At 35.1% G+C, this 20318-nt stretch overlaps 1 protein-coding gene and 2 long non-coding RNA genes across 9 annotated transcripts in view; 1 reads left to right on the forward strand and 2 right to left on the reverse strand.

Annotated features, from left to right (window-relative positions):
• LOC107997749 (nephrin) overlaps positions 1 to 20318 on the reverse strand; it is a 341330-nt gene that overhangs the window by 181313 nt on the left and 139699 nt on the right. The gene's annotated exons all lie outside the window — the stretch shown is intronic.
• Positions 1 to 20318, forward strand: part of LOC107997750 (uncharacterized) — a 179273-nt gene that overhangs the window by 26150 nt on the left and 132805 nt on the right. The gene's annotated exons all lie outside the window — the stretch shown is intronic.
• On the reverse strand, positions 176 to 5613 carry LOC133666954 (uncharacterized). The gene is made up of 2 exons (XR_009831870.1): positions 1114 to 5613; positions 176 to 1023 (listed from the first exon to the last, which is right to left on the reverse strand). It is a non-coding gene; the product is annotated as an uncharacterized LOC133666954 (long non-coding RNA).

The raw sequence follows: 20318 nt of genomic DNA on the forward strand, positions 1-20318 counted from the left end.
CATGCACGACGAGATAAAAAAGAAGAATAAATAAAATAAAATAAAATAAAATAAAGCCGGGAATAAAGGAATCCGCCTGCAAATAAGTTTATTTACGATACGATTATTCGAAGTTGCGCGTGTCGAACGAACTTTTCTCGTAATAAAATTTGTATTAAGGTCGGTTCGCTCGTGAAAAAAAAAAAAAAAAGAAAAAAGAAAAAGAAGAAAAAAATCGACTCGGCTTCGTTAAGTAAGAAATAAGTTGTATAATGGAAGGAAGAAGAGAATGGGAAGGGGAGAAAAGGAAAAAGGAAGATGATGGAAGGAAAATGAAGGGAAGGAAGTGGAGGAGGAAGTCGATCGGTGGAGGGTTGGACGAAGAGTTTTCCGCGCGATGGGAAATGAAACTTGATCGCTGGTATTGTGCTTGTGAAACGTTCGAATTAAACGAAAGAGAAATATTCTTGTTGCTTGGAAAGTAAAAGAATTGAGAGATTGAAAAGAAACACCGGATGATACGTATATATATATATATATATACTCGAATGGTTCGAAGAGCGGATGTTCCGGGAGATAGAGGGATGGATAGAAAATGAATGGATTTCCTCCAACAGTTCGTTCGTTGGATGACAGTTTGAGTGGTTAAATGGGATTTTGTTACTGTGGAGTTTGAAGAGATTGGAGAGGGATTGGATGGTTTCAAGTTTGGGAAGTTTGGAAGTCTGTTGTTGGTTGAAGAATTAGTAGATGGGTCAGTGATTTGGAATTTGGATGGATTGTTATTTGAGTATTTTAAAAATTGACGATTTAAATATTCTAGAATTTGGTTAGCTCGAAAATTGAAAAATTCAAAATTTCAATATGGTAACATAAAAGTTCAATAATCAAGATTATTATTCTTATTGGATTATGGTCTGCTGGAAAATGGAAGAGAAAACACGTACACACGTATACACGATCTCAGTTTTGTCTCTTTTCACGTTACGAGTGTTTCTTCGTATCAAAATGGCGGCAAACTGCGAGGCAGAGTAGAGATTGCTCCTTAAACAAGACAAAATAGTTTGTTTCAATTTCTTGATGTGTAAACTTCTTTCGAAAGTGTACGTTTCAAGTCAACATATATATATTTACCCATAGGATTTATCCAATTCCTTGTATCATTTTTTATTTAGTAAAGAATATAGAAATATAAGAAATTTTAAGAAATATACAAATTTTTTTTCCAAATAAGAAAATATTTTCTCGAAGAAAGAAAATAAATGATCAAAGAGGGACAATGGAAGAAAACAATTTTTTGATGTCCACTTGAGACACAAATATTTCTTCAACTTCATTTTTCGAGCAGTGAAGACTTGTCAACTTTTCCCCTGAGATAAAATGCGCCATGTGAAAATATAAAATCAGTTTTAAAAACAAATTTCTCTCAATACGTAATTCGCACAAAAATATATAAAAATATATATCATAACAAAGAAAAGATTCCGATTTAGTTCCAGTCATAAGATCTGACACGCTTGTGCGAAACATATTTATCAATTTGGAAATATTTCGCATAAAATATTTAAATTGTAGGAATCGTTTAAAGATTTTTGAAGAAAAATTAATCAAGATTGGCGAGAAAGAGAAAGATCAAGAATTTCGCGAGAAGTAAAAAAAAATACAGTGAAAGAGGAATGCGAATCCTTCAACAAAGAAATAAAAAAAAAAAAAGATAAAGCGAATCGGAGGGTAGTTTCACGCGTAAATGAAAGTTGAGCTGCGAAATTTAAATGTCTGTTCTCTAACTTTATTTCCACCCTTTTCATGTACCACCATAACCATCACTGGTGATTATAACCCGGCTCGCGTTTGCACTGATCTTGAATCCTTCGAATTGAAATATTTTTTTCACCCTCGTCGATGTAATATTAGATTTGTTTTTAATTTTTAATTACTTTTTATCGATCACCTGACATTTATATTTCTTCAAGATGTTTTGATCAATGAGAAATATCGAGTCAGATGATCAATCTACTTTTAAAAATAAAAGAATTCCAATTTTTCTTATATCCATTATTGTAACTAATTTGATACTCTTCGAGTTATTAAGTTTTCATTATTATTCAGATGGAGTACTACAATATTTATTTCTTTCTTTCTTTTAATAATTTCCTCGATTAAGATTTAAAAAATTTTGTCTATTAGACAGAAAATTAAAAGTTGAAAGGATATTTTGTTTCGCGATTGTTTCGGACATTCGTATTAAATTTCTGGCCGCCCGCGAATTATCTTTTATATATATATAAAACTACATTTCTCTATTTGATTTTCCATTTTTCGGATATCTTTTTGATAAAAAAAAAATAAAATAAGAGATTAAAAACATTTCGATGAAAAAAAAAAGAAGAATACGAATTACTGTTCGAAAATAAAAACAGGAGGGAAATAATTTTCCATAAAATGAACGGACGAGCGAGGTCTCAAAGGGGTCAACGAACGATGGAACGAAAGTATCGCGTGGTTAAAAAATGGCGCATGAAAGGAATTGTAGCTTTGGCAACCCGATTTCGACGCAAACTGGGCTGAACGCCTCCGATAACTCGATTCCGACCTGGAAACGGATCTCCGTTCACCTTTGTCAAACGTTCTCTGCCAGAACTCGATTTTGACTCGTAATGTTTCCTGTGTCTTCGTCAAACGTTCTGCGGTTAGCGCTACGCGCTAATGTCAGCCTAAACCTAGGCCACTAGCTGCAACGTTGGCGAAATGCCACCTCCTCTCTTCAAAAGGCAGAGCCTCGAATAATTTTGCAATTATGATAATTAACGTTTTCGATAATTTAGTGTTTGCGCCGTGTAGCGGCGGAACAAAGAGGTTTGTAAAATTATTCACGATAAAAAGATATAAAAAGAAATATCGTACGATGAAGTTGCCCTTTTAATGGAATCGTGAAATTCGAGATAGGGCAGATTGTATAATAATAAAATTCGAAAGTAGTTGAATGAAATTATTATACATTCTCTTGTTGGGTGAACATCTTGCATCTATCATTTCAATTATAAATTTCTTTTTTAATCCTTTTCTAATTCTCGACAATGTTTAAACTTCGATCATCTTTTTCAATCTGGTAAAACACTAAATCACCTAGAGAGGAACTAAGAAGAAACATTTTTTTCCACATTAAGAAGAGGAAAAAGGAAAAGAAAATTTATAAACGCATCATTGGCCAAAGGAAAAACGTTCGGTACATTATCGATAAACCACGATTCGGCGTGCGGTTCACGTGTCCAACGCATCTGTTAAAAAGATTAATCTTTCCATTGCCTTGGGGCAAGCCACGCTTTCATTTCTCCTTTAATAACACCGTGCTGCTGATCGTCAAATAGCGAGCCGTCGAACCTATCCCTCGGGAATCTGTGTATACGTACAGACGTGTGTATATATCGAGCCGGTTAATAGATTCACAAGTTTGAGCTTTAATAACGTTTCAGAACGCTGGACACACCTTTTAATGAAATTTTGACGCGATTAAACGCGTGATCAAGGTGTAATTCAATTTGGGAGGGGAAAAAACTGTTTCGAGATCTCGAGAAGATACATTTTTTCTTTCTTTTTTTTTTTTATTTAGAGAAAAATTTAATTTAGATGGAAATTAATTCTTGGAATTCTTTTCCTTCCTCTTTTTACGAAGAATTATATAATATAATATTCAATTTGTAGAATTACCCTTGGATTATATATTTATTGAATAGGAATATTCGTTAAGTATTGATTGAAAATAAATAGATAAATAAAATTTAATTTCTAATAAGAAAATACAATTTCATCTCGTGTTTCTAAGTAATAAATCTGAATGTGACTGAAAGATGGAATTTATTTATTTATTTATTTTTTTCCCCTGCATTCTATCGCAACTTTCAGCAACCTCTTCCACTGCCTATATTTCACGCACTCGATTGTACTTAAAGCTTCGATAACTTTTTTAAAAGTTACTTCAGTTGTACATCCGCGGTAAAAGATCACTTGTACCAACTTCCAAGACTGTTTTTCAAGCGACTGAGATTTTTAAGAGTTCTGTTCACTCCGTCTCATTCCTTTCTTTTTTCTCTCTCTCTCTCTCTCTCTCTCTCCACTTTTTTCATTTCTTTCTTTCTCCCTCTCTTTTTTTTCGTCCCATTCTTTTCGTTCTTCTTAGAAAGCTATTCGCGGTTTCTTGCGATCTGTTTTCTATCACCATTTGGATTTTCCACCACTTTTCTCTCAAATATACGGTCCAGGAACAATATCTTCGCACTCGAAGCTCCATGTTATCACTTCGAACAACTGCTTACCTCTTCTCCCATTTTTCCATTCGCGATTATGCTGATGAGAAATCCTTTTTTTCTCCATATTATTCAATTATTATTGTTTTCTTTCTAACCTAATATGTATTTCAATTCAATCAATAAAAAATAAAATGAGCTCCAAATATGAAACGAGATTGTTAATTAAAAAGGAGAACAACGACAGCAAAATATTTAAAAAGATCCAAGCTGTTTAAGCATCCAAGAATCGTATATCCTCGATGAAAAAATTAAAAATTTAATTTTTCAGAAAATTACAATATCCATAAAAGAAGCCAAAAGAAAATAAGATGATACATCCGACATCGTATTAAATATTTTATATATATATACACGAATTTCCAGCCTTACCGCAATACACCATATTGGAAAAGTACCATTTCTCACGAGCCCTTCACGCGTTCCGTGGAATATTGACAAGCAATTTCCTCGGCGTACGTAATCCACTCGTCAACCATGGCTCACGAGCAGGACGGAAGCGTTAAATTTGACTCCGGTTTACCCTGTTCAATTATTCGGTGGAATCAACCCTCTTCCTCCCTGCGTCGACACAAGTTCGAAATTCACCCCGGCAAAAATGAAATATTGATAGATCGGGCCCGATAATGCGCCCCGTTCAAAGTGAATATCGATCAGCTTTTGGCCGGTTTCCTTATTAACCCAATTAATCGCGGCTATCTCGGCCGAAATGCAAATTTTGTCACCGTTCCAAGTGAAACAAGTCGATAAAACGACCTTTCGCTTTATCCCCTTCGGTCCACTTACCTGGAACAGAAGTGAAAAAGAAGAATGGTTAGAAAAATTTGGCAGAGAAATTTAAACGTATACGTTTTCACGTATGAGCATTAAATATAGAATTTTAAAGATTGGGATGTTATTCCTTTTTGAATCGTTATTATATCTTTTGAAAATGGATGAAAATGAGAAGAGTTTACATTTCTTTCGTTAAAAATAATACACGAATTGGTGGAAATTATCGGTGATATGACTTATAATTAGAAAATTCTAATTTCTGATCTGAAAACGAAAAGTGAAAATTATATTTGAAGGGAAAGCAGAGAAGAGCATCGAGGGACTGAAATGATTTCCAAATGAACTGTACTTTCCCTTCTTTGCGCGCAAATTTCACGTGATAATTCGAAACTTCAAAGTGATGCAAAATAAGCAAAGAACGCTATTTTCAGGGGTAAATTAAAAAGGGTAAATTGGACGGAAACGACGATTTTAGAAATCTCAACCAGGCAGCAACGTTTTTCAAAGCAACCAGCGAACGGCCTCCGCCTCTTTCTCTCGAACTTTTCTCGAGTATGCCAGGTAAAAAATAAAGTCGATCTCTTTCTCTCTCTTTTTCTCCCTCTCCTTCGTATTTTGCATGTCTATCGACTGCCAGAGCTCTTTTACATCGACCATCAAAGTTGGATGCACGCTAACGACTCGAAGCCACTCTCTCCTCTTGTCACGCCTGCAAACTTTTCAAAGCTGACTATCGACGATTGTTCTCAGTGTTTAAAATTAATCGTGCGATCTTTATTAATTATTCCACAAATTTTCGAAGAATCTTTTCTATAATAATATATATTTTAGAGTAGATGGAGTTTTCTGAATCAGCTCTCTAATCCATTGAGATTTTCTGAGAAAAAGTGAGAATGAAAAAACGAAGGGAAAAGATTGGAAATATTAATTCTTTATATTCCTTTTTTTTTTTTTAATTTGAATAAGTATATTACGATATAATAAGTTTAATAAAATTTGACGCGATATAATAATGCAAAATTGTATTCGTTGGCGTGAATTATTATACAGGCTGTTACGTTTAATATTTAATTTGTTCCTCGCATTCGATATCGCGCATATAGCTGCATGTTGAAAATAAGTACGTGTCAATCCGAATTCGCGTGAAATCCCAATGAACGCGTTAAATTTTTAATTACGAATTACATATTGACCCAGCTAATCCAAAAAATAGCACGTCCCTTGAAAACTCCAAATTTATTTATCTCTTTTTCTATTAGGGAGAAAATTGTATACTTGAAAAGAAAAGAATGCAAAGATTTACATTCGGAAAATTAAACTATACAAAATTTAAAACATCTCTACACCTTTTTTCTAATAATACAAAAATTCTTTTTATCATACATTTAGAAAGTTAAATGGAATTTTCTTAATCGGCCACTCGTTTATTTATATCCCCAAACACAAAGCGACAACCTCCATTTATCTGCACGACTCCTCGCACCCCAAATATCCTCGACTGCTAATTTCCAGCCCTCGACGTCAACCCTTTCTCGCCCGAAAAGGGAGCTCCACTCCACTCTTCTCAAAAATTCCAGCCGCAGTTTATCGCGGTTTAACTAACGGGCCACGCTTTCCCCACTCCTTTCTGCGTTTCGTTTTTGACTGCACGCTCCGCTTACAGATCGATACGCGAAGGAAAATATCTGTTCGCAAGCCGCGCCCATCGCGTTTTGCCATCGCGATATTTCCTCCGTGCGTCGTCCGCCTCTTTTCCGTTTAACTTCCAAACAAAAATCCCTCGATTTTGCGCTCATTCAGGCAACGTGACTTGCTTCAAATCACATACACACTCGCGAGTTTTATTTGCTTATTATTTTGTTCGTTGATTGTATCTCGATTTTATTTATATCGTATCCACCTTGTTTGATAGTTGTGCTCTAAGCTTTGGATAAAAACAGTGATCGAAATGGATTTTTTTTTTTTTCAAGTGTGGAGAGTTGATTATTCGAGGGATTAAATGAGGGGTGTAGAGTGTCGATTATTAGGATTTAAAGAAATTTAAATCTTTGGAGGTGAAGAGTGTTTTTGAGAGTATGATCTACTCTTTTTCTTTTTTTCTTTTAATGGAATAGCGTGTACGTGTATTTTATTAATCGTTATAAATTCATTGGCCCAGATACATTGGTCTTTATAGGTCAACAGTTCCTTAATTTAAATTTAACTTATTAAAATATATGATATTACAATACAACACGTGCATTTTATAATTAATCTGTCGATATCAGGTGTTATTAAATTTAATTGATATTATCGATTGACTAATATTAATTAATTATAACAAAATTTTTATTAATATTCCGTATCGATATCTCCATTTTTTTTTATATCACAAAAATATTAAAATTCATTTAAAAATCCAATTATATTTCTAATAATTTTTCCATCTCGTGAAAATAAACGTATCGTTTGGATATTTTTAACCGCAATACTGTGATTCTGTTACTCGTCCAGATGACATCTCATTCAAGGGGTCCTATCAAAACTCTATAAATTCTTTTTTAAACCGCTCTTTCGCTTTTTCGTTATACTGAACTTTACTTGTGGACAAATACTTTGGATATGACGAGTGAAAATAATTTTCTTTCTTTAATTATATGATTTTTCACTATTGATAACACGTCTCGAAGAATCGTCAATGTTTCTTCAAAACAATGCTCATCGTGTAAATTTTTATAAATCAAGGAGAAGATCGATCGATATTTCTTTTAATAGGAAACAGAAATGATGAAGCTCTTGACAAGTTTGTATAAATAAAATAAATTGAAAAACTTGTGACTGTCCCCTAATTTGTTTTTTCTTACAATCTTCTCGTAATAGACAGATTCTACGATTTTTCAAAGATATTTTGAAAAATATTCCCGATATCTCCTCCATCGAAACTTCTGTATAAAAAACATTATTTAAAATTTGTTTAAACAACAGATTCCAACGTAAATTCTGACGTTAAATTAATTGCAAATACAATTCGAGATATATATATATATTGTTTCTTTATGATAGATCGAGGAGAACGAGCTGACGTGTAATACGTGTAATTAGCTTATTTAGGCGATGTAAGACATGTTGGCCTGCGAATGTGCGAGTTTAGTTTGCCTAAATACACGTATATGTCATGTAAACAGTACATGTCAGCAACGTGTTGACTTTACTCCACGTTGTAATTAAGTCTAAGTTATTAGTTCGAAATCATAATTTCGATTTATTTTATTTCTCGCGAAGGATTGAAGGAATCAATGTTTGATTTTAAACTTAAATTGCATCTAGTGTAGAGATATCATTCTGATCCCGTATAAATGCAAATAATTATTATGATTACTAATTATCAATTACGTTACAACAGGATTACAGGATTGGGAAGCGTTTTATCAAACTGTCAAGCGAATTTGAATATCAATTTCTTGTACATCAAAATAATGATAGATGATAATGCTACGATAATGTAATATAATTCGTTAAATTTTAAACAGATCTAATTGTATGATGTAGCATTTATTAGAATCAAACGTATACGTCGCAAAATTGAAAGCGAATCGAGCCTTTGTCAAACATCATTTCAATTTCAATTTCTAGTATCGGTAATAACAACACGATTAATGTTATACACAATTTGAATTGTCGAGGCTGTATATAGTTGCTTTATTATCCCGATATATTTTGAACAGTTTGATACCGCTCATATTTGACCAGCCACGTTGATCAATTTAACTTCACTTATGAACATATACATATAAATTTATCTCCTCATTATTATTTTTCCTCCGAGAAAAATTACAAATCACCATTCCTTTTAATTTATCGTTGGACCATTCTCCTTGATTCGACTCGATCGTGATAAAGAAAAACCCGATACTTTCTTAAACGAACGTTTCGTATCATAAAAGTTCTCCATTATATTCTCCACGGTAATTTTCAAATGCACGCGTCGTGAGAAACTTGAAAAATCGGAAAACGCAATCCAGAAATCCATTTCCCTTATTAGAGTGTTCCTTCTGTGAACGTGGAAAACAATCCACGTCGAATAACTCGCAATTCCAGCGGAGACGCAAACGTTTACGAAGGGAAATGCCATCGGACGCGTGCAGCGCCGTTTGATGTTTAAGCAGTTGCTCGCGCAATTGCCTCGTGCAGTCAACGAAACGTTTGATCCTGTGTTCGCCTTGTTAATTCAAAAAGACACGCGTTCCTGCGTATCCCATCGAGATAAACCTCCTTTGCGCCGCCATCTTAATCGTGATCGTTGCTTTCAGCTCGCTGTCAAAACACCGAATACGCTTTAGAGAATTCGTCAAACGAATTTTATGAATTCTTTTTTAATTTTTCTACTTTATATCGTGCGTGAATATTTCATTCGTCGTGATAGATCGAGTACGTAAAATTGTTGTTTCCTAAATTTTAAAATTCCGGAGAATTTTGAATACTGATTCGTTCGGAAATTCGAATGAATAATTGTTTGAAGTGAACGGGGTCGTATCGAGTTATCTGGGAGTATTTAAAATTTTAAAAATTGCAAGGAACAGGTTGAGATATTTAGAGTGTAATACTGTATTTTGATCCTCTCTGGAGGATGAAGCGTGTGCAATTCCTGTACAAAAGTGGATATGAATAATATATCAAGATGTAGACTATGAGAACCGACTCATTCGGGAGTAAATGCTTTTATAATTTACAACCGTCGAGTGTTGACCATCCGTGCATCGAGCAAACCTGGGAAAAAAGAGCTCGACCTTACTTTCTCCGGGCATTGAAAAACTTTTGTTGCATTCGCGAATAACGAATATTTTTTTTTTTTTTTTTTTAGGCAGTCTCCATTTTACATGGGATATAGAAGTTGGAATTTTACAGTAGTACGAACATTCTGTAACTTTCTAAAGGGAAAAGTTTTTCCCTAAATAAAATAGACGTATTAGATAAAATTAAAATTCCATTTTTAATCATTTAATCAATTGCAATGTGTTATCAGTTGTTAAGATATCACAAACGTTTATTCTAAAATTTTATAATTTTTAACAACTTTCTCTTCTCATAAATTATTTTATCAAACTGAATCCATCGTGGAAATTCTTTCCGGTGAATTATCGCCGATTTAAATATAAAAGCATCGAATTTCCGGAATAGGAAAATCCACAGCTTGTGAGCCAATAAACGCCCGTCTGTCACCTCTAGCAAATTTCATGTCAGCCAACGATCGAATACAAACCAAAAAAAAAAAGAAAAAGAAGGGAAAAAGCAGAGAGAGAGAAAAGGAAACGTAATCGAAAAGCACACGGAAATAACGTGGAAACGAAACTTTCTAACGTTTAGAAGTCGTTCGATTTCCAACGATCGATTGTAACGTCAATCTCGACCCGCTTCGAAACAGGACAACATTTGATTTTCACGTTTTAATAACGGTTACGTCACGATCGAAACGTGGTGCCATTTGATGACTCGGCTCGTTCGAACATTTCTGTCGATCACACCTCGTTATATGGAGAAAAAATTAGTGAACTCGCAAATGAACCATCAGGCGTTGGCATTTATTGATACCTTGATAAAAAAACCTCGAAACAATCTAAGGAATTTTGGTATAAGATGTATGGAAGTAAAAAGTCTTGAATAAGATTTGGAATACTTAAATTTCTGATACACATTTTATCTTAAACCACGATTAAATAATCCTATCAAAAATAGGAAAAATTTGAAATATAACTCCGCTATAACTCCGAAGATAATAACTTCCGGTCAGTGGATGAAAGCTCGTTAGAAGCGCGGGACCTTCCCCTTTAAAACGCTTTTTCATTCGTCCCGATACGACTTCCGGTTGCCGAGATATCGTCGTGCAAAGAGAAGGCTAATTTTTAATCATTTGTCTTTAATCCGATTAAATCGTATTGAAATTAGAAAAAATTTGGACCGCTATAACTCCGAAGATAATAACTTCCGGTCAGTGGATGAAAGCTCGTTAGAAGCGCGGGACCTTCCCCTTTAAAACGCTTTTTCATTCGTCCCGATACGACTTCCGGTTGCCGAGATATCGTCGTGTAAAGAAAAAGGTAATTTTTGGTCATTTACTATCTTTATCCTTGTCGTTTATTCGGATCTCTCGCTCGCACCTCGTCTCGCTGACCTATCCCAATTCGAGATAAGCGACAGACGCGATTCCTGGAAAAACGTAGTACGCATTTCCAGGAAAGAAATGTAGGTCAGTTACTCGCGAGCCCATTCATAAATCCGCCACTGTCTTAAGCGCTATTGATACTTTGAACGCGTATATCTCGGCAACCGATTGAGATATCGGAATAATTCAAAAAGTGGCTTCACTGGTACAGTTTCCTCTACATTCTGAGTGGATTTAGATGACGAAATTTTTAATAATTTTCACGCGAAGAATTCAAGTTTTATTTGTGATTTCGAGTATCGTAATGATCTATTGTCGTAATATGAAGTATTACAAATTTAAATTTATTCAATTTCATAATTTAATATATATATATATAATACGAACGATAAACAAATACGCAAAATATCACAGAATTGAGGATACAAAAAATATATTAATACAAATCAAGATTAAAAATAAGTAAAATTGGCGAATTGAAGATTGTTCGGCTAATAATCCTCGCTAATAAATTTATTATCCAAAATGCGCCTTTGAAAATCAGGATTCGTGATCATTGCTCGCCGCTTCTCGGGATCCCTGCGACGGTAATCCTAATAGAGACAATCGTTTTCCACGAGACAACGGACAAGTATATAGCGTTGTGCAGCATAATAGAGCCGAGAGAATGTTCAAACGACCCTGTGATCTCGTCGAGTAGAGACACAAGCTCGAAAACGACGCTTCACAGATGTTTCCCCGGGATCTATGAATTTCCCAACGTCGGATGAAACACGAGGCCATGGAGGAGGGATTATAGCGGAGCGTTTCGTATCGAGTTTGCTTGGATGGAGATTAAAGATTTCGCCGGGATGGATGGTATGGTGTTCATTGTTGCCCCGTTCGGTTTCTCCTGTTGCTTTATTTTTCATTTTCCCGATGTATCTCGTAAGGGTGCACGGAAATGTTTATTTGTAAAGAGGAGAAAAGGAGGGAACGTACGGAGGAAGGTATGAATTGAATGTCGAAGCGATGAATGCCAAGGAATAAAACGCGAAAAATGGAACGGAGAGGTAAAGATTGATCGTAGCTTGTACGAAAAAAGCTATTCCTTGTTGTAACTATTCCTTTTTATTTTACACCGTGAGTATATTTATGAAAACATGTCTCACAATTTTCTAATATTAATATCTTCGTATAATATAAACAATTTTTCGTTAATCTTTGTAAATGTTAAGATAAAAAAAAATAATAGAAGAATTTATTTACACATTTTTTCCTTCTCTCTTCTTTCGATCGCAATAAGCGTCACAGAAATATCGATATCGTCGATTACTGTTTATTATCAGAATTCTATTTTCCTCGTCGGAGCAAGCGACGAGTAATTCTTGTCCGGCCGACAGTTTTGTAGAAATCATTAATTCCGATGTAAAGTGACATTCCGTGTAATTAAATTTATATTTCTTTCGAAGCGTCGATACAATTCCACGATTAATGCTGCAGAACCGATTGTAGAAAGATGGAGTATCTGAATTAAACAATTCATTATGAACACCGGGCTATCGATTATCAATTAACGTCACGGGTACAATGTGTACTTGTATCCGGAATTGATCGACCGTGCACACTGTTGCGGAATTGAACAAACAAGTGGAGGTAAAGGTGTTCGATTGAATTAGATACAGAGACCTAAATAAACTTGTCTCTGTTTGTAAGTTGAAATTTTATTTTCCGAAATTTACGTGTCAAGAGGATATTTCGTCGAGCTTTTTCACGAATAACTTATTTTTATTATTAATTGCAAGTCAATTTGCAATACTCTCCCAATGAAAATTAAAATTTCATAGATCGATACGTAGCCACTTGACTAAAACGTGATTCTTTTAAAATTTGTTAATTCAAAATAAAATTATTCTTCCGATGTTATTATTTTTTACAACTTTTTATCATACGAGCAACGAGTAAGCTCACACCACAATAATTTCCGACCAGTATCTCATAATATTAAAGTACTTTAAGAAATCCCAATATAATCAACCAAAATATCAATATCAAATTTACAAAAACAACGATAAATTCCCTAATCCCGCATATTCTTTGCAAAGTTTCCTCGAAAAAACTTGTCTCTAAAAAATCTCTCGAAGTTAATTGCAACAAGAAAAGCGTGAGCTCGAAAAACCGTAATACTCTCGATATCCGCAAAGGCCAATTTTTTAATAACCCTCCCTCCCTTTACGTGAAAGGCTCAAAGGAGGAGGGGAGGTCAGGAACGAGGTTATCGAAACCGATATCGGCATCGATTGGACCTTGGATTTTTCTATCGAAGGATTCGGTTGAAACAAGCGGGTCCTTTTTGCCACCTCCTGTTTCCCGTAGATCGATAACGACTGTTTTATATCTATCGGGCGGCGGCCATCGGGATCGTTTGTCAACGTCCAATCAACGTCGCGTCGAAGATAAGCGGGCGAAAAAAAGTTGGAGTAAGAACAGAGGTGGTGATGCTGGTCTACTACTTTTTTCAATTCGCTACTTCAAAAGGAAGCAGATCGTCCTCCTCCTCCTCCTTCGTTCTTCGTCTCCCAGTCAGATTAACCCACGATCTTCCCAGTACGCGGTTTTCCCAACATTCGGCCTTCTTTCTCGGCGATCGACTCGACAGCTCGGCTTGTTACGCGTCCGTTCGATGAAGATAAAGCTTGGTTTGTTTTTTTTTTCTTTCTTTCGTTTTTTCTTCGCGAGGTCGTGCGATCGATTTTCTTTGGAAGGTTGAATAATATCGGGGTGAACTTTTGGGGTGGTACACGGAGATATGGAGTGTGAAAGGAAGGGAGAGGGTGTAAAGTGGCGGTGATGGGTAGTTGCGGCAGTTGGGAAAGTATGTAAGTTGTTTGGGCGGGTTGGGGACGGTGTGTAATTTGTTTGGAGGGAGGGGTATTACTCTTATACGAAATTGTTGTAATTATCGTTAGGAAATTAAATTTGTTATATTTAAATTTTAGTGTTCATTTATTCGTAATTTATTTATTATTAATAACGATAAATATCTTGATACTAGACAGAAAATATTAAATAAATTAAAAATAATCGTGAATTTATTTCAAAATATATAAAATAAAATAGTAATAAGTATAAATTCTAATAATTCTAATAATCGTTCTTGTGATTTTAAAGATAGAAATTTTAATTTTAAAAATTGATAAACGTGTAAATTATTATTAGATGTATTTTCTAAGGAATTGAGAATTATGAGAATAAATGATTACGAATAATTTGTAATAATCATGAAATAACATTTAATAGAGACTCGAATAATATATTTTTTTTTTTATTGACAAGTAATGTAAAATTCGAGAAGATCTTATTACCGGTATGATATCTGCAAACTGTTTTGAAAACAATTTTCCTAAAATAAATTCAGAAGACAGTATTCGCCGGTATAAAAATTCATGGAAAAGAAAAGTGCGTCGAAAACCTGGTTTCAACGTTAAACGACTTTTCCAAGCTGAGCTTTTAGTCTAACATAATAAAACTCCTTGGAATTTCATTTCCATTTTAACGTGGATTTAGACGAGGCTTCGGATATAAAAGTGCATATATTTACTTTTATCTTGCTGATTTTAAATGAAAAAAAAAAGAGAAAGAGAGAGAGAGAGAGAGAGGAGGAAGGAAGAAGGGGAAACAAACAGAAATTGGAAAATATAAATACATCCATCAGAATGAAAAGACTAATGTTCTTCCCTTATCACTCACCACCCCGAATCCACCTCCAACCCTAGTCTTGACAATGTCGTTAACGTGACACGGTTTATCTTCGCTCATGTGTTATAAATTTATCGTGTATTCGGGACATTAGGATGAAAGAGAGAATTTTTTTTCACTCTTGAAATATCGATTTCCAATTAGATTGAATGAATTCTTGCGAGATATTTTTTTTTTTTTTTTTTTTTTTTACGACTCGATATTTTCGATTCGTGGAAAAAATAATGCAAATATAATTTTTTAACGTCTTGCGCGAGAGAAATTTTTATTTCAATTTCGTTGAATATTCAACGAATGTTTTTCTTTCAATTTTTGAAAGAAGTAACAATACGAATGTTCGAAATATAAATAAAATTGAACTTTACTCTTAAGAAGATTTTTTTACGACATGGAATATTCACAGAAATTTTGTTTCCTCCCTCCCCCCTCCCTTTTTTTCAATTTTTGCATCCTCTCGCGTCAGAAAATTTTAAACTTTTAACCCCCTATGCATTCAAAATGAAAATGATTCAAATCTCTCGGCGAGAGAGCGCATTTTCCGCATTGTAAAAAATATTATTCGAGCACCATATTCGCTGCATCATAACCGTGAAACACTATTTATCGTAACAAAAATATATTTATTATAAGGGGATGCGATAAATACGTTGTGAATTTAACGTTCCAAAAGCTTCATTTTTGCTCAATTTGAAAAACATGTTTGCACGTTGGCTTTTATATTTTTCTACGTGTCAGTGTCGCGAAATATTAAAACTGAATCGTAAAAAACATTGAACCGTGAAGGATACGTATTAACAATGATTACAGTGTAGAGAGTGGAATTAAATGAAAAAAAAAAAATAAAATAAAATAAAATAAAATAAAAAATAAATAAAATAAATGAAAGAAAAAAAAAGGAAAACAATTTAGTAATGGGTTTATTGTATCGTGACAAATCTGTTTTATTAAAATCCTGTTAAATATTTCGACAAATTTATTATCTCGCGCGTATAGCGAATCCCACACATTCATGAATGTATTATTAATCATAGAGAGAATAATTTCATCCAACTGGGTTACGTTATATCGATACCGATTGTTGCGTCGAAATGAATATACTTGTCTAAAATAATCGTACAGTAACCATTTGTTAATTATTACAGTCTTTTAACTCGAGCTCGATGCAATAGGCGTTTCATTCTCGTTAATAAACCATTTTATGCTCGCGTGTTGCCTTTACCATTCGTCATCGATTCATCATTAATCCAAACCATTGGCTAATTGACGCGGGGAAAAAATTAATTATCGGCCTACGCCGACAGAATACGTCGAAAGGGAATATCAAACGAAGTGCCATTTTCTGCCGCTGGATGAGCCACGCGTTATCATGGATAATTGTGAAAAATGAATGTAAACCGATTCGCGTGATGGAGGAATATTTTCGAATCGTTTCGAGTAAAAGTAATCAAATAATCGGTTAAAAGCATAATTACAGGTGGCGAGTAACGCGATTAATATACAAACGATTGAAAAAAAAAATGAAATACAAAAATAGAGATATTCCAACACTCTACGTTCACTTCTTGAAAAAGAAAAAACTTCACTCCTTGAGCAACCCTAGCACGTAATCGCAGTTCCTCTTCCTCCGTGAATTTATACAGTCGCCGCCGTACAAGGCGGCGGTCCTCCTTTCCCCCTCCCTCCCATTTGAATAACACACTCTGCCCGGGATGTTCGAACAAATTTATTAGAGAAATATGTACATGAATGGGATAAAGAGGAGAGGGAAGATAACGAAAGTGAGCCAAGTCTCTGAGAGAGGGTGGGAAACCGCGAGAAAACTGAGGACAGGCGGTTGTTGTTGTTGTTCCTTCCTGATCTTAGGATTGGAGGAAATATGGCGCGCTGTACTTAAATCGAGTCCAGGTTTTCCGTTCCTCAGTCCCAAGAGGGATTGTACACAACCACGCTTTATCTTTATCCGTTCCCGCATCCTCGAGTTTCTATTTCGTTTGTTATTTCACGCGCCCGGGACACCATTCTTTCCTTTCCTCGAATCTTCTTCTTATTTTCCTCCCTTTGCTTTCACTTTCTTCACCTCCGCGAGGAGGTAAATGTATTGTAAATTAATCGCTCCTTTGCTTCTTCTTTTTGTTACTTTCTTGTTAATTTACTTTTATCGTCGAGTTATCGCGCGGTTAGTTATGATTAATACGCGATTGGAAAGTAAAAGGTGGAAATACTATTTTTTTATTATTATTATTATTTATCGTTGCGAAAGAAGAGGCGGGAAGTATTTAAAAATATTCGTAATTATATATCGATTTAATAGGAGAAAGGATTATTTTTAAATGTTCTTCTATTTTTATCGCATGGACCGTAATAAATAATCAACAAGCTACCTCGGTTTATTAAATTACCAATAAACCTATTTAAGAACCTAATTGAACGAACAATTGAATATTGGCGAAAACAAGAAACATCTTTATTATTTTATAGATTTTTTTTTTTGTGAAAGTCTTTTCCTGTTTGAACGAAGATGCAAATATTATCTCTATTTTTAATGATGCAATGTAATTAAGGGATTCGTATGCATAACGTGTTGCAAAATACATCGTGACTGTTAATTGCTAAAGATTATTTGAAGGTCTTACCACCTTTGCGCAAACACGGTGAAATGTATTTACACGAATAAATCAACGGGGAAGTAGAATAGATCCGCGTGCTTGTTTAAATGGTTGTGCAAGTAGAACAGAACCGCGCCTGGTCAGACGCGGTCAGTCGAGGAGAATAGACTCGTGTTTTCTCTGGCGGTGGTTCGAGTTTAAACTCTCGGATAAATTACACGGATAAATTGTCTTCCAGTTATTATCTTTTTTTTTCTATATTTCTACAATAATGCTTTTAATTGTTTTTGATAATTTTGAAAATACGAGAATTTGTGCAATCTTTCTCTATCTAGAATGTCAAAATATAAGAAATTATTGTTGTTTTCTAGGAAGTTTTTCTAGGAATTATATTACGTGAAATTTTCGAAATAAAATTTATAGAGGGAATATATCTGGATGCTATATAAATTTACAGCATGTATCGATAATTAAATTAATATATAAATTAAATTGATATGTACATATATACGTGTAATGAGATTCGAGTCTCTTTTTGAATTTAATTGCAAAATTCCACTGTATCTGTTTGCTTTATCGTCGCTACGTGCCATTTGAACACTTTCGCATCTAAAGACGAGATATCTTTCCTTGTAGTTCACGTTCCATTAGACGAGATATCTCCCGTGTTCTTTTCATTAAAGCGCTATTCGAATAAAAATCAATTCACGAGGATATATATCATGGATAAAAAGTTATTGGATATAAATTAAACGTAACTTCCCTAATAACCCTAAGCTTCCCTTTTCGCAAACAACGTTACATTTGCGATCAATGAAGAAGATCTTCGCATTAATTTGTAATAAATATACGCCGCTATAATAACGAAATTTATAATAATAACAATAACAACGATAATCCCGTATAAGACACAGTTGTACACAATTAATTATAGTATAGCTATTTATTACTTTGTACATATCGATAAATAGCGTACACAATAATACCGCAACGTTGCATTAAACCGCCTCGAATAACAAACGTTTTACGTTTATATGCAAACAGTTATCTCCGTTCAAACGTTTCCCCTCCCAGAATAACATTTGCATTGTACACGTAGTTGCGCCCAAACTTATTATTATCCTTTTTCATCTTCTATCCTTTCGAGGCAAAAAGGATTCGAATCTTACGTGAAAAATTTTTCGAAACGATGCAAAAAAAAAAAAAAGAAGAAGAAAGCGTCGCGAATAAGTCGACAACGATCTTTCTTCTCTTCTTCTTCGTTCCGTGAAATGTGAAATCGTGATTACAAACATCGTCGAGAAAAAGAAAAAGGGAGAAGGAAAATGAAATGAAAAAGAAAAACAGATTCGATTCGAGGAAATTTCTCGCTAACCAATCCCACGATACACACACAGAATCCGCGCGCCAGAAATATTAAAAAACATTTCGAGGAGACAAAGGCGCAAAGGGGGAAGGGGGAGGGGGAGGTTGGATGGAAAATCGAAACGATTGCGACTCGTGGATACGAGGAACAATCCGGTATACCGAGTAATTCCTCGGGAAAATCGGTAACGCGATACGGATGAATAGCCCCGCTCGTTCGCCGGGGGCGCAACGCCGCTGAATTCGTTATATTTCCTTTCAAAGCAGACCGTAAAAACAGCCGACCATCTGGGAGAAGCGGAGCGAGACGCGCGGAGGAATCGGCCTTTTATCGTGGACCATGAAAATTCGCACGAAAATCCATCGGTCCGTCGGTCGAAAACGTTTGTTAGATTTTTCTCGCGTGAGTCGGCTGCTTTTCCTTCCCCCCCTCCTTTCTCCCCTCTTTTTTCTGAGCGTTCTTAGATTCACATGTCGAAAATGTTGAATTTGGATTTTGTTGCTCACGAGAGGACATGTTTCGTATTTTCGAATACACTGCTGCGGTTAATTTTTATCCGTAAGAGGGATAAAATTTGATAAAATTAGCCAATAATGCCACAAGTTATTATATTCCACGATCGAAAAATCTATTCTTGATCAATCAGAATTAGAACAGTTTCGAGAGACTTGCCATGACCGAGACACTGCCGTCCTTCCCATCTCGAGAGAATGGCGTTTCTCACGAGTCGATTACGCAACCCTGCCGATCGTGAATCGCAAGAGAAACCGCGGATCGATGGTGTACGAGAGGAGGACGGTCATTACGGCGCAGAAGCTAGAAGAATAAATTCGACGAAGAATGGATCGAAGGGGAGGAATCTCCTTTATTTTATTTATTTATTTTCCTCCATCTCCTCTCTTTTCTCCTCATCGATACCACGTACAAGCTGATAATGAACGACCCTATTGAAAACTTCTTCTTGCTCCACTCGAGTCCTATCGACCTATGCTGATATGACTTCTCCACTTCTTCTTCCTTTTTTCCTCCCCTTTTCCTAACTAAACTCCGTTGTTACGTGAATAATTATTAACGTAAGTTGCCACGAGAAGGGGGTTGTTGAAGGGATACGGATGTAGGAAGATGCGGTTCTCGTTCGAGATTAAACCTCTGAATGGGGGTTTAAGGGTAGTTTCTCCCTTGGTGATATTTCACCTCGGGGGTTCGAGTTTGTTTAGGTTGGATGCGGTCCGATGATGCCGATGGTGTATAAGGCGCTCTGTTTGTCGCGTTTTGGAAGTTGCAAGGTTTCGGTTAGTAGAATGTTCCGTAACTGTAAGGAGAATTATAAGTGTGGGGTGAACCGGTTGATGGAAAGTTTTCTAATTACGGATACGGATTAATTTTGTTCGACAGGGGAGAAATCCGGATAA

This window comes from Apis cerana, linkage group LG11, assembly GCF_029169275.1.
Source record: "Apis cerana isolate GH-2021 linkage group LG11, AcerK_1.0, whole genome shotgun sequence".
Lineage (NCBI taxonomy): Eukaryota > Metazoa > Arthropoda > Insecta > Hymenoptera > Apidae > Apis > Apis cerana.